Raw genomic sequence first — 14,834 nt, forward strand, 5'->3', positions numbered from 1 at the left:
GGCAACCCGGCTATTAAATTCACAAACTTATTTTTACCCAAAACTATTTTATATTTTAATTAAAAAACTAAATGAGCACTAATGGGCCTAATTATATGTTAAAGGGGCCTAAGCCTATTTAGTGAAGTAATTAACTATAAAATGCATTAAAAAACCCTCCCCAAAACATACAAAACTCACGTCTCACACACTCCAGATATTCTTAAACACTTCGGCCAGCCCTACACGAAGCACACACACCACACTTTTGAAGGAAATATTTCGGTAGAAAGCTAAGGAAGGTGATAGCCGCGGTTCTCGCCCGTTCTTCGCAATCGTCAACAAATTTTCGTGCGTAAATTACGCAAAGGCACGCCATAAATCTCCTTTTCTCGTCTATCACACCATATTACATGTTTTAATTATGTTTGCATGGAAAATATGTTGATCTTTTATGTATTTTCGTTTTTAATCCATATCATGTCAAAAACTTATGCTTTCATGATCCAAACTTATGATAACTTTGCATTAAGGGGCTGCCATGTTAGGGGCTTCATAGGGGACGTTTTTCCACTGGATTTAGAGTCCTCAAGGGCATGAACAAGGGCTGGACAGGACCATGTATCATAGGAAACGAAAATTTAGAGTCCTAGTGGGTTGGGACTCTTTCGCTAGGGTTCACTAGGGCTTGCGGCGGCTTGCTGCTGTCAAGGGCACGACCAAGGGGCTTAGGAGGGTGCTGCCAGGGTCTTAGACAGGTTGCACAAAGGCTGGACAAAGTGATTAAGGGTTGGAGCCGAAGAAGGAGGAGTTCAAATTCTATTAGAACTAGGATTCCTTGTGCAGAAATTCAGTAGCTGCTAGGGAAGTGTTCAAAGGACTAAATGGGCTTGATTTGGGTTGGAAAAGGTTTAGTTATGTGTTAGGAGGCTTTAGTTCAAGTTTGGTAAGTTTTGGTTAAGTTTCGAGTCCATACGAGTCAAAACCGGGATGTACGTTTAAGGTTAAAAACGAATCGAGGAATCTATCGAAAAGCTAGTTTTAGGCCTTATAAAACTATGAAAAAAATTAGGTTTAAACTTAAATAATTAATATAAGTCTAAGCTTTTAATTTGGGAATTTTATATGAAAGTTTGGTAATTCGGGATTAAAACGCATTAAAATGTTATATTTAAAGATAAATTTAAAAGTCAACGAATTAAGCTAAATAAAAATATGAGAAAATCTTTGTAGGCTTAAATAATTATTTGGGACATGTTAGAGTCATGAAATCAAGAAAAAAGACAGAAACGTAAAATGACGACTCCAGGGGTAAAACAGTCTTTTTACACCAGAAAATTAGTAAAGGTCATGGCAGTGCCCTAAATGCTATTTTATGTAAATATGATTATTTTTAAATGTTTATGAATTGTTCATGATTAAATGATGATTTTTAAATGTCTAAGAGATTTTTATGATTTAAGAAGACATTTAAAATACATGTTGCATGCTTGGTTTCAAAAATTAAAAATGTAATGATATTCATGATTTTTCTAAAGTGATGTTAATGAAAAATGTTGAAGGATGTGAAATAATTGTGACTAATTCGTTAATGTTGGCGACGTCGTGAGGGTTATGGTCCCAGTGGGAGCCCGACGATCGTGTTTCCATCATTGCGAATATGTGGTAACGGATATGTGGTAACGGATACGTGGTAACGGTTTTGTGGTAACGGAAGAATGGGAATATTGTGAGGGGAAAAGGCCCCAGAGGGAGCCTATTTATGGGAAAAGGCCCAGAGGGAGCCCCGACGATCGTATTTCTATTCGAATCATGATAGGCCAGGGCCCAGTTGATCGGTGAGAGTGTTGCTGGTGTCCCCCGCCGTCCAGTACTGTGGTTTTATGTAGATGGATCCATCGACCCTCATGAGCATGATCAGGAAAGTCACAATTAAAGATCTGAATTCAACAAAAGGAAAAAGGAAAAGGAAAAGGAAAAGGAAAAGGAAAAATGTTTATGATAATGAAAAATGTTTTATGTCATGTCATGTTGAGGAAAAAGGGAAAAGGTTAAGGTTTATGATTGCATGTCATGAAAAAGTATTTTACGAAAATGTTTATGTTTAAAGTTTTATGCATCTTGAAAATATTTACAAAAATGTTTATGTTTATGCATCTTCATGAAAACGATATTTTAAGTACATATATTTTTCACCGTTATATGTTGACTGTATTACGTATTACTCGTTATAAAGATTATGGTGTGTTGAGTCTTTAGACTCACTAGGTGTGATGGATGCAGGTGGTATTGAGGGAGGACTTGATGAGTGATTTGACTGGACTGAAGGCGCACACAACTCGAGGATCAGCGCTACATTTTCCGCATTATGCTTTATGATTTAAGTTAAAGATTTTTAATATTATTTATTTATGCTTTTAAGAGATTTTTGAGAGGTTTAGTATGAGCTATACTTTTCAAATGTTATTTTAGATTTAGAAAAATGTTAGTTGGTTGTTTATTTTAAAATGATGTCAAAAATATTTTATGAGATTTTATGGTTCGGCTGAATGCTATGTGAGGTTTTAAAAAAAAAAATTTCTAGTACTTTTAAAGCAATAAAAAGGGCAGGACGTTTCAATCAAGATCAAAACTCAAGAATTTTGCTTTTCTTTTGTTTCCGCTAGTTGAAACTCTGATGTAATGTTTATTTCATTGTCATTGTAAAAGACAATATTATTTTATGAAAAATACTATTTTGATTTGATATGAGGCTTAATTGTTTGCGAGTAATTGTTAAACAATGCCGGATGTCACAGACGCTTCGGTCACGGGGCCACTCACCCCCTTACAAATTTCAGATAAAAACGAGGAACAACTGAATGAAGAAGAGCAAGATGCTTTCTGGGGTTGGTGAATCGAAGATCAAGATCAAAACTCAAGAATTTTGCTTTCCTTTTGTTTCCGCTAGTTGAAACTCTGATGTAATGTTTATTTCATTGTCATTGTAAAAGACAATATTATTTTATGAAAAATACTATTTTGATTTGATACGAGGCTTAATTGTTTGCGAGTAATTGTTAAACAATGCCGGATGTCATAAACGCTTCGGACACGGGGCGTGACACCATGAGTTTTAATTAAAATAAAAGCCAAAAACCCTCCCCAAAACCCCACACAACTCACGCCCCTTAACCTAAAATAATACTAGGACTCTTCTTCTCCATCAGCAACACACACCACACGAATTGGAAGGAAATTTATTCAAGGTTTGAAGAAAAATTCAGCTAGCTCCTTCCCTCATCTCTCCGTCAATGTCCCTCGCATCGCCAAGCCGCTTTTTATGCTTAATAAACGCCAAGGCACGCCTTAATTCTTTTTTTCTCATCTATCACACCATATTACTTGATTGAAGCATGATTGCATGTAAAATATGTTATTCGTGTATTATTTTCGTTTTTGGGTCATATTATGCCTTGAACATGTGTTTTTATAATGCAAAACTATTGTAATATAGCACCAAGGGGGCTGCAATGTTAGGGATGTAAAAAAGGGCCAAATAGATTTTTTTTATGGGCCTTAAGGGTCACGGTTCGGCGCTAGATCAGAAGAAGCCAAGGCACGCACGACTCGAAGGTTTAAAGGATGGTAGGGGGTCGAATTTGGAGTATTAGAAACGGAGGCTGCACAAGGCTTTTTCAGGGTGAAGGGCTAGGCTCGTGAGGGTCCTGGTCTTGAGCAAAGAAGGTCCACACGAAGCTGGAAGGGCTGGAGGAGAAGAGGCGCACGGCTAGGGCTCTTCCAGCCGCGGCCGCGTAAGGGAGATGATCCATGCATGTTTACATGCATGGGCTGTGGGGCCTGAGCGAAGGGGAATCTAAGTAGGTTAGTCATGGTCCTAGGAGGGTTCGGGCTCGGTGGTGGCTCGGGTAGTAGAGTCTTAGTCGAGTAAAAGACTCCTAGTCAAGGATGGTAACTCGCGCGACTAGGTTTTGATCGAGGGGCTAGGTGTGTGGGTTAAGGTGAGTCCAGAGGGTTCACTAGGGTCCCTAGGAGGTCTGGTCAGAGGTTGGTGGCTCAAGGTGGCTCGGGTATGGCTCGAGTAAATCGTGAGGTGGCTCGAGGCATACAAGTTAGGGTTCGAATTAGGATAATAATGGCTAAGGAATTCGTACCATGATCCATGGGGGTCAATTCATGGTTCACGAGGGTAATTTAGGCATAAAAAGTTTATGTTTAAAATTTGGGATTAAAATATAAAGTTTGAATTAATCCGAGAATTTAACACTTTATGAGTTAATAAATAGGAAATTAAATTGAAAGCCTCAAATTTAATCTAAATAAAAATATGAGAAGTTAACTTAAGCTTAAATAATTATTTGGGATGGTCTAGAGTTAACGAAAGCAAGAAAAAGACAAGAACGAGAAATTCTAAGTCTAAGGGTAAAACGGTCATTTTACTCCTAAAAATAGTAGACGTTGTGGCAGTGCTCTGTATGATGTAAATAATGTTAATATGTTTATTTTAAATATTTATGAAATTTTATGATGAAATGTTAACGCTAAAAGACGTGTTACATGCTTTGTTTAAAAGAAAAATGATTTATATATGATTGAATTTTTATGAGTGATGAAAATATGAAACGTTGAAGGAGGTGAAGTAATTGTGACTAATACGATGATATGATTGGAGATATCGTGAGGGAAAAGGCATTAGAGGGAGCTCGTTTACGGGAGAAGGCCCCAGAGGGAGCCCGACGATCGTATTTCCATATACATGATATGATGATATGTAAGGCCAAAGCTCAATTGACGAGTGAGAATGTCACTGATGTCCCCGCTGCCCAATACTGTGGTTACACGTAGATGGATCCATTGATCTTTAGCTGAAACGAAAGTCACAATTAACGATCCGAATTCAATAAAAAGAAAAATATATATGTATATGATGAAAAGGGAAATGTATATGATGTAAGGAAAATATTTAAGGTTACGCATATTCATGAAAAACTAATTTAAGTAAAAGTTTTTTCATTGTTGCATATAATTGTATATGTACTACTTGTTATCATGGTTAAGATTTGCTGAGTCAATAGACTCACTAGGTGTGATCGATGCAGGTGAGCATGATGTTGATGTTAATTAGGGACTTGATTGTTGATCTTGCTGGACTGAAGGTGCACATAACCCGAGGACCAATGCAAGTTTTCCGCAAATAAATTACGTTTATGATTTACGTTTATGATTTATGCTAAATGATTTGAGTTGCTTTTAGGATTTTATGACTTATGATGCTTTTGAGAGGTTTTTGAGAGGATGTTAGAGTTAAAGTTATTTTTGAAAATTTTAAAGTTGGGTTGGTTGACGATTTTCGATTTTATGCTTGAATTTCTTTCTTTTGGATTTTCAAATAATAGTTGGTGAATTTATTTTAAATGATGCAAAGGTATTTTTAAAATATATATGTATGTGTATGGTAGTTCGGCCGAATAGTGTAGGAAGGAAAAAAGAATTCTTGTATATTTTAAAGAAAAATGAGTAGTGGACGTTTCAGTTGTCATCACCAAAAAAATTTCTTCAGTGTAGGCATTAAAAGAATCTATCTCCGTTAGAATTGACTTGGCCACAACATCAGCCAGAAGTTGATATTCCAACTTCATCTCTTTCTTTCCAGATGTCTTGATAATATCACCAGATGCAAAAAAATTTCACCTTTATCTCTTCGACTGCTTGTTGAGGTATTAGAGAGAAGTCAGTTAGCCTTTCAATGGGCAACTGAAACAATGCAGAGAAATAAACATGCTCGATTAACAGACTATCCTCTCCCAAAGACAACAATATCTTTCCGTCTTCAGTTATTATCTCTCTCGTGTAGAAACTTTTCAGCTCATCCATGTAGATGTCCAAAGATGAACTGAGAAAGCCTTGAGTCCAGATGACTCAACAACTTTAAAGACTTGAGAGACAACATCATCTTCCATAGAATAAATTGATTTGAAATCGATTGCAAGAGCGTTCATGATACTGCAGGAACGCTGCAAATATCTTGAGATTCAAATGAGAGACAACAACATCTTTGGAATGAGAAAATACATTTGAAGTAATGGAGTTGTGTGTTTATGTTACTGTATTTAATTAATTAATATCGAGTATTAGTGAGAAATGTATGCTACATCGCGAATATATATATATATATGCTTTATAGATTCAAATGAAAATATTCATTAGTTTGATAAGAAAAATATAATTTCCACCTATTAAAATAGTATCCTTATTTCTGTTTCCTGATTTTATAATATAACACTAAAAAAAATTCTTTTATGATGTATATAATGTTAACCATGTTTAAATAATTATGTATATCACATCACATTATTATAATGAGGTGTCAAGGACTCCTTTTATATAATACTGTGACACTATACAAATATATATATAATTATTATATAACACAATAAAAATATATAAACAGTGAAATAATCACATCATTTTATTATAATGAGGTGTCATATACTTTTTTTATATAATAATATGATATTATTCAAATATATATACAATAAAAATATAACAGTGTAATAATATAATCATATCATGTTATTATAATGAGGTGTCATAAACTCTTTTTATTATATAATAACATGATATTATATATTAAATATACACATGATAAAAAAAATAAACAGCAAAATAAATATTCTTACTTTTGAATATTGTTACCTTTTTCTTGTGTTTTGGAGCTTGAAAAAATATGGAGAATCTTCAAGTATCGTGCTGATAACGTGTTAAAAATAAAAATTTACGATGAAAAGTAAAAATCTTAAACTCACAAAAAATATTAAACTACACACTTTATAAAAAATTTTCCAATCAATTGTGTTTTTTCTTCACAAATTAAAAGATCTATTTATAAAATTTTTTGAAAATAATCTATAACTAATTACATCATTACATACATCATCACTCTCTAATTTTCAATATTTATCACTCTTATTTTCAACAGAACTTTTATTTTTTAAAAATTATTTATAAATAAAACTCTAGAAAGATACACGTTTGGGAAATTATAAATATCTTCGTGTGTCGCTATTAAAGTTGGGAATTATTTTATTTGTTTCAAGTATTGTCTAATTTGTGCATCTCAGCCTATTGTCAACTTTGATTTCCTCAGCATATACGTATCGGATTAGATTTTAATTCTAGGATCAAACCTAGCAATTGCATGCGTAATAAATCTCAGAAATAAGTATATATAAATTTTTTCTAAATTGATGCAATAAATGAGAAAACATAATCATGGATATATAAATAATGCCTTGACAAGATCATAAAATACATTTGAAGTAATAGAGTTGTGTGTTTATGTTATTGTATTTAATTAATTAACATCGAGTATTAGTGAGAAATGTATGCTATAATGGAAAAATATATGTATGATTTATAGATTCAAATCAAAATATTCATTAATTTGATAAGAAAAATATAATTTCCAACTGTTAAAATAGTATGTTTCTTCCATTTCCTGGTTTTATAATAATTGAAATTTTTATATTTTAAAATTTTAACATAAACTTTTCCTATAGACCAGATATATAAATTAATGAGGATCATAGTAGCCAGTAATTTATAATAAATTATTGTTCATTATAAACAAATATGTACATCATTATTGATATACGGCCTATTCCTTGAAATTCCTGGATTTCAAGGAATGTGTCCTAACTAATACGTAATTTGACCATCCATTAATGATATACGGCCTATTCTATAACAAATAAACAAATATAGCTCAAGTGGCTACCAGGATTGTAGCCAATATACCTATATACTAGGAGGTTGAGGGGTCGAATCCTGGGAAGGCACAAACTCCACTTTCCTGCAGCTCAAGTGGTTAACAGAATTGTAGCCAATATACCTATATACCAGGACGTTGAGGGGTCGAATCCTGGGAAGGCTCAAACTCCACTTTCCTGGCGTGGAGAAGTCCGATGAGTAAGTGAAAGCTGGTCTGAGTCCAGGAACTGTGATTGCAGGCAGCTCAAGTGGTTACCAGGATTGTAGCCAATATACCTATATGCCAATAGGTTGAGGGGTCTAATCTTGGGAATGCAGAAACTCCACTTTCCTGGCGTGGAGAAGTCCGATGAGTAAGTGCAAGCTGGTCTGAGTCCAGGAACTGTGATTGTAGGGTCTGAGGACAGGGCCAGGGCCTTACAATAAAAATAATCCTAGTAAATTCAGTGTTTCTTCTGACTAAGACTACACGCATTTGGTGGGAGGCCACGAAGGTAACTGTCAACGTTCAAACCCTCCAATGGAATGAGTTCAAGGAGCTATTTTATGACAAATACTTCTCCACGAATGTCAAGACACAGAAAGTGAAGGAGTTCTTGGAACTAAAGCAGGGAAACTTGAATGTGAATGATTATATTTTGAAGTTTGAAGAAGGTTGTTTGTTTGTTCCTTTCATAGCCTCGAATGACAAAGATCGAGGGGAACACTTCGTGAGAGGCTTGAGAGCTGAGATCAGGAGGGATGTCAGAATGTCTAAGGCCACAACATACAAAGAGATCGTGGAGAAAGCTCTTTTAGCGGAACATGACGAGAAAGAGATTGAAAAGGAAAGGCAATTGAGAAAACAGAGCTTTAATCAAAAGATTCAAACTTCGAGTCAAAGTTAGAAAGGGGGATACAAAGGAAAAGGAAAAGAAGAACATCGAGGTAAAGCTCCTGTGGTTCAGTCTGAGACGAATAGGCCTTTATGTCCCAAATGCAACAAGCTACACAAGGGTGAATGTCTCGTATGGAGCAACAAATGTTACAAATGTGGAGATGCAGGTAACCGAGACTGATACGGCGTGGTGTCGAGACAGAAGAAGGAAATGTGCCAAGCTTAGAGGAAGGATGAAATGATTATTTTGTCAATGGATGGTTAAGAAAGTATTTTGTTTTGTAATGGTTGGAGTTGGCTAATATATTTTGTTGTGAACCACCTGTTATCTTGGGAGTTTAAATTTGTCTCAATTATTTTGGTAATCAAATGGAATGCTTTTGATTTGTATATCTGTAACGTCCCGAAAATCAGACTACGTATAAGCCATACATAATTACTGTTATTTAAATTAAAATGATTTTTATGCATGAGAGTTTAAATTCATTCTTTTAAATTTATTGAGTCATGATTATTTATTTAAAACAAATAGATGTTTAGTTTTATCTTTTCAAAATAAATACGCGAGGCCGGACCGGAGTTTGGAGATTAAATATAAGATTAATAATAAGAAAAATATTACTAAATTTAAATTAAGTCAAGGAATAATTTAATTTAAAGAAAAAGAATGTTTTAGGATTTATTAATTAATTAGAGCTAAGTTATTAAATAAGTACTTTAGTTTAATATTTAATTAAAGCTTAAATTAAAATATGTAAACAAGTGGGGATAAATTAATCTAGGTATAATATAGTCAAGAAATTAATCATAGCATTTGAATATTTAAATTTGAGGTCATGAATGCCATGCAATAATCTAACCCAAATTTAATGTGTAAATTCACTAAAATATATAATGAGAGTGCTAAACTTTAAGCAATTAAAATACAAGATTTAAACAATAAAATACCATGCAAATTAGCAATAATAATTTTGAGTCCAACATTTAAAATAATTCAAAAGTTAGTAACACCCCATTTAAACCACTCCTAATTACACTTCATGGTGTATTCATTTACCCTCTTAATTCACCAAGTAATGGTAATTCAAATATTATAGCACACCACATTCATCCTCATCTAACTACCTAGCATACCAACGTGTATATGCAACAAAAATGATGGAAAAGAATAGGCTAGCAAGGAATAAGAAAACATTTCAAACCATTCCACTTCTTGAGTTGTAACCTCCAACCTTAATGCATGTTATGACCCATTTAACACTACTTATAACATTCATCTTCATCACCTACATATCCTACACCTATATTCTCAAAAATATCAAGAGAAACCAGCTGCCATAGTCGTGTAAGAATAGCAGCAATAATAAGGAAAATAATGAAGAATCCTTCGGCAGCAAGGGGTGAAGGGAAATCAATTCAATCCCATTCAACTTCTTGCACTTGTAACTCTCCACTAAATGCACTTCAAGACCCCTTTAACACCTCCTATATCATACACCTTCATCCCTAACATCAACCACACCCCTACATTCGAAATATCAGAAAGAACAAGCTGCTGAATTCGAGAGAACAACAGCAGAAACAAGAAGGAAAAGCCAACTCCGATTCCGTCGCATCGTATTGTCGTTTTGATTTGTTTTATTCAAAACAACTTCCAGGCATGTATATGTTGTTTCTTTGCTCTTCAATCAAGTCCTATAAATATTTTTAAACATTATATGTTAAAGATTCATGAGGCAAAACGAAATTATGGCAGCAACATTTTCGAAAAATCTGCACAGGTCCTCGGAATTGGCTTATGTTTTTGTTTGAGATGTTTCTTGTGATTTCAGGAGTTGTTTCGGTTCCAGGCTCCCAAGGCTGATTATAGGCATGATTTAGAGTATGTTAGGTGGTTTTTGGTTCATGTGTTTCAGTCCATACACTCAAGAACGAAAGAATGACAGCAACTTTCCCTTAGGTGCAATAATGAGTCACGGTTTTGGTCATTTGGGTGGTTAAGGTGTGTGTTCTAATCTTGGCTGTCCTAGGGACTGTAGCCATGGTTATAACCCTCACTTACCATGTCTAGGACGTGACCAAGGTGTCTTTTCAAGGTTTGGTTCATGGTTCCCTCAAAATTTTTAAACAACAACACAAGTGCATATTTCGGTCTTTCCATTTCCTGTGTGAGTGTGTTTCGGTTTTGGGGTGTGGTTTTGTTTGTGGTTGGCTTCTACCCCTTAGCCATGGTCCAAGCCATGCCTTAGGATGTTGGAAAGAGTCTTTGGGTGGTGGTTCAAGCCCTTGGTCATTAAATTTCAGAATTTCCCCTCAAATAAACAAGCTGCTCCTGCTGTAATTTGACAGCAACATGCTGTTCGGTTCATGAGGTTGGTTTGAGTTCTTGGCTGGCTTTTAGCCCATGGCTTTGGACTGGACAGTACCTCAATGAGTTAGGAAAGTCATGTTTTTTGCCGTTTGTGATTCGGTCGAGTTTAGAGGTCGTACGAGAATTTACGGTGAAATGTGCCAAAATGACTCTCGAAAGAGTATTTTATGTTTTTTGATTCCTTTCACCCATTTTCGTGTTTTATAGTTATTATGCATATTTTTCAGTATGTTTGGGGTATTTTTAATCATGGTTAAACGTCGGTTTAATGTTGGTTTGGGTTGGTACGAAGCCATGGTTAAAAATCAAGTTGTTGGTCCAAATCGTCTCGTTTTTGGTTCTATTGTTAAGATTTTGTCAAGTTAAGATTTATTTCATGTGTCACATATTAGTAGTAAGTCGCAGCAAGCCTGGGAACGATCCAACTTATCCGGTAAAAATAAGGTTATAATTATATTACGTGCATAAAAATATAAAATGTTTATTTTTGAGATATATGCGATATGTCTTGTGGCCACCTTATGCTTATGGGTTTGGAAGTCGGTAGGAACGACCGAGGACCTCTCCGCCCGGTGACTTACGACCGGTTTATGATTATGTATGGGTACGGACATCCAGTCCAAGGGCAGTGATTGATCTCTACCGCCCAGTATACTGTAGTTTAGTCTGATCAGGCGCTTACGCTATGTTATGGGCCACTTGCTTAGAAACATTATCTCTACCAGAAAATTATGATATGTTATGACAGAGCTCTATTGAGCAAAGCTTTTACGTATGATTTTTAGATATGCACGTTGTTATAATTATTCACGATACGATTTTCACCATGCGCGTTACGATACGTTATTTTTACGTTGCATGCGATTTTATGATATATTTACTTGTTATTCACGATATATACATGTTGGGTCTTTAGACTCAATAGACTTGATTGTTGTAGGTATTGACGAGGTTGAGACCGCGGGCGGAGACCAGTGAGTGATCTTGGGACAGCAGTAGTAAACCCGAGGACCTCATGATTTAATTTATGCACCTTCTATTATCCAAACTCAGTTTTAATACGTTGGACTATTTTTAAGTTGATGTTTACGTTGGATTATTTTTAAATTGTTGGTTGAAAACGTTATTTGCTTCCGCTGTTAATTTAAAGTTAAAAATTAGTTACATGTTTATTTTAATTAAATGAGATACGATAATTATTTATTTAGAAAAATTTTAATAACTCCGCAAAATTATGATTACGAAATACGGGCCTTTACAGTTGGTATCAGAGCCTATGTTCTTGTAAAGGGTTGTACTACTACTGACCTTGAGAAGCTCACGAAGTCACGCCTTCGGTCTGTAAGTTTTACGTTTACGCACTTTGCCTAAAGCATGAAATATTTTAACAGCATGTTTTCATGAAATATTTTACGTTCAGATTTTGATTATGCAGTATTTATTTAAATTTAAAGAAATAATGTAATTATGCATGTTGGTTACGTTTGGAATTGGAAATGTCTAAGAATTCGAATATTGGGCTTTAGGAGAAGTTGAAAATGATTTGACTATATTAATTTTTTAGGTCAGTAGTACTGATGTCCTCCTTATGGCTCATAAGTTAATCTTGAAAATTATGAATGCTTTTGGAACTTGTAGAATTTCTAAGAAATTATTGATGGTTCTTGGTTGCTAGTCGAGTAAATTTTTGAGGATTTCATATAAGCAATAGCGATTCGAAGACTACGACAATCTTTAGGATTATAAATGTACAATTTGAAGATTTTAAGTATCTATGAAAATGTAAGATTAATTATGAGAATTTATTTATGATGCATGCTCTACATAGTTGGATTTAAGGATTGAATTGCAGGAATTGAGAATTTTAAAGATCTAATTGTAATTACTAATAATTTTAGGACCTAAGTGCGAAACAAAATTCTAAGGGACTATTTTCGAATTTACCAAATTTTGGGGATTAAATTTTGAGTTCGAGAATTTAAAAGTTTAATGAGGCAAAGATGAAAAATTTTATGGGGACAATAATGCAAATTTCGAAGAGTTATAGGACCAAAATGTACATTTGGAGAACTGTAAGGGCCAGATTGCAATTTTCAAAATTTTTAAGGATTAAATGCGAACTTTTGAGGAACACTTGGGATTTTGAGTATTTATAGAAATGTAAGACGTTTTATGGGAATTAATTTTGGGTTTAATAAACTTAAGGCTACTGAACCTTATGATACGGGAAATCTATAAATGAAATTGGGAATACTGAGAACTCATGGGTAATTGTGAAATTTTCGGGATTTAAAAAAAAATTCTTGAGATGAGAATTGAAAGGTTTAAATGATAAGAATTTTCGGTAATTTAAGCTTGGAAAGATGATTAGAACCTCGAAATAGCTGGATTATAATGTTATAAGGAATGACAATCAAGGACACTGTAGGATGAATAAATCTTGGGCTTGAAAATTTAAGCGTTGGTGATATAACGTCGGGACAAATTAAGAATTTAAAATGACGACAAGTTAAAGTAAAAATTTATCGGTTAGCTAAGTTATAAGAGTAAACATTGAGTTAGCGAATTTTTTTGGGAATTTAAGTTTCATGTGTCGTAAGTTTTAACCAGGATCTTAACAGTTAGAATTATACCTTTGGGGGAATTTGATTTTTCTAGAAAGTTGAGTATGATTGATGGTTAGGTTACTCGATAGACGCATGTAAGAATTGAATTAGACACCTTATCTTGAGGAATTTTGAAAGTCATTAAGAAATTTGGGACTAAGCGGATATGTGGGATGGAGTTATACTATCTAATATTATTTGGGTTGCATAAGCTTGAATTTCAAAATTTATAAGATAGGTGTTCATACATAAGTTTTGGGTGAAATAAAAACAAAAAGAGAATTAGAGGCGTTCAACATAGAGTACCAATGAACTAACATTAAGATTTTAATTGAGTAAGAAATCCGAAATCTTGATATGGGAATTTTAGAACTCTATGGGTGATATGAGCGAAGTTGAATTATTAGAGTAAGTTTGTCGCTAACATGAGATAACTTATTAAGTTTTATACACTAGACTTAATTAAGTATTGATGATACTTAAGAATGCGACATTTTTTTCAATGAGGAAAGTCCAGAGTCTTAGGCCTCAACTATATGGTAATTTGAAAGAAAATGGTTTAAGCATATAATTGAGACTTGAAGGGCTTTAAAATATTGGTAGAAGGTCGATGTTGTATAATTGGGTTTTATGGATTAACGTTATTTGAGGTTTAAGATTTGCAACAATTTTATATTTGGGGTATACTCGTAAATAGTTAAGTTATATAAGTTTGGGCTGTAAGATAAAGATTCGATTCAAGGATCTTAGACTAATTTTGTTATGGAGCTGAGATAAGATTTAACTTTTAAGTGTATCACCGAGGATAGAAGTTGATCAGTAACCTTTGGTGCTAAGAGTCTTTAAGTTGAACTGCGTAAATGCTAATGTAATAGGTTGTTGAACATTACGGGTATAGTAGTATAAGGAAGGTAAGACATGATAAGTTTGAACCACCAATTCTAATATTGGGAACGATGAGAAAATTCAGAATTCGAGGTCATAGTATAGTAAAGCTAAGTTACCATAAGTCGTTTTAAGTTGCGATTCGCAAATGAGATTTTTGGTAGGCAATCTAATTAGGATTGAAGAAACGTAAAGACAGCCTAGGACTTAATTTTTATCAGAGTAGCGCAATGGTAGCGTGGATTGCTGGGATAATAGAATTAAGAATATAAACTTTTTGATTATCAAGGATAAGCGAATTTCGAGGACGAAATTCAATTTAAGGGGGGTAGATTGTAACGTCCCG

This window comes from Primulina tabacum, unplaced genomic scaffold, assembly GCF_025594145.1.
Source record: "Primulina tabacum isolate GXHZ01 unplaced genomic scaffold, ASM2559414v2 Contig341, whole genome shotgun sequence".
Classification (NCBI taxonomy): Eukaryota; Viridiplantae; Streptophyta; class Magnoliopsida; order Lamiales; family Gesneriaceae; genus Primulina; species Primulina tabacum.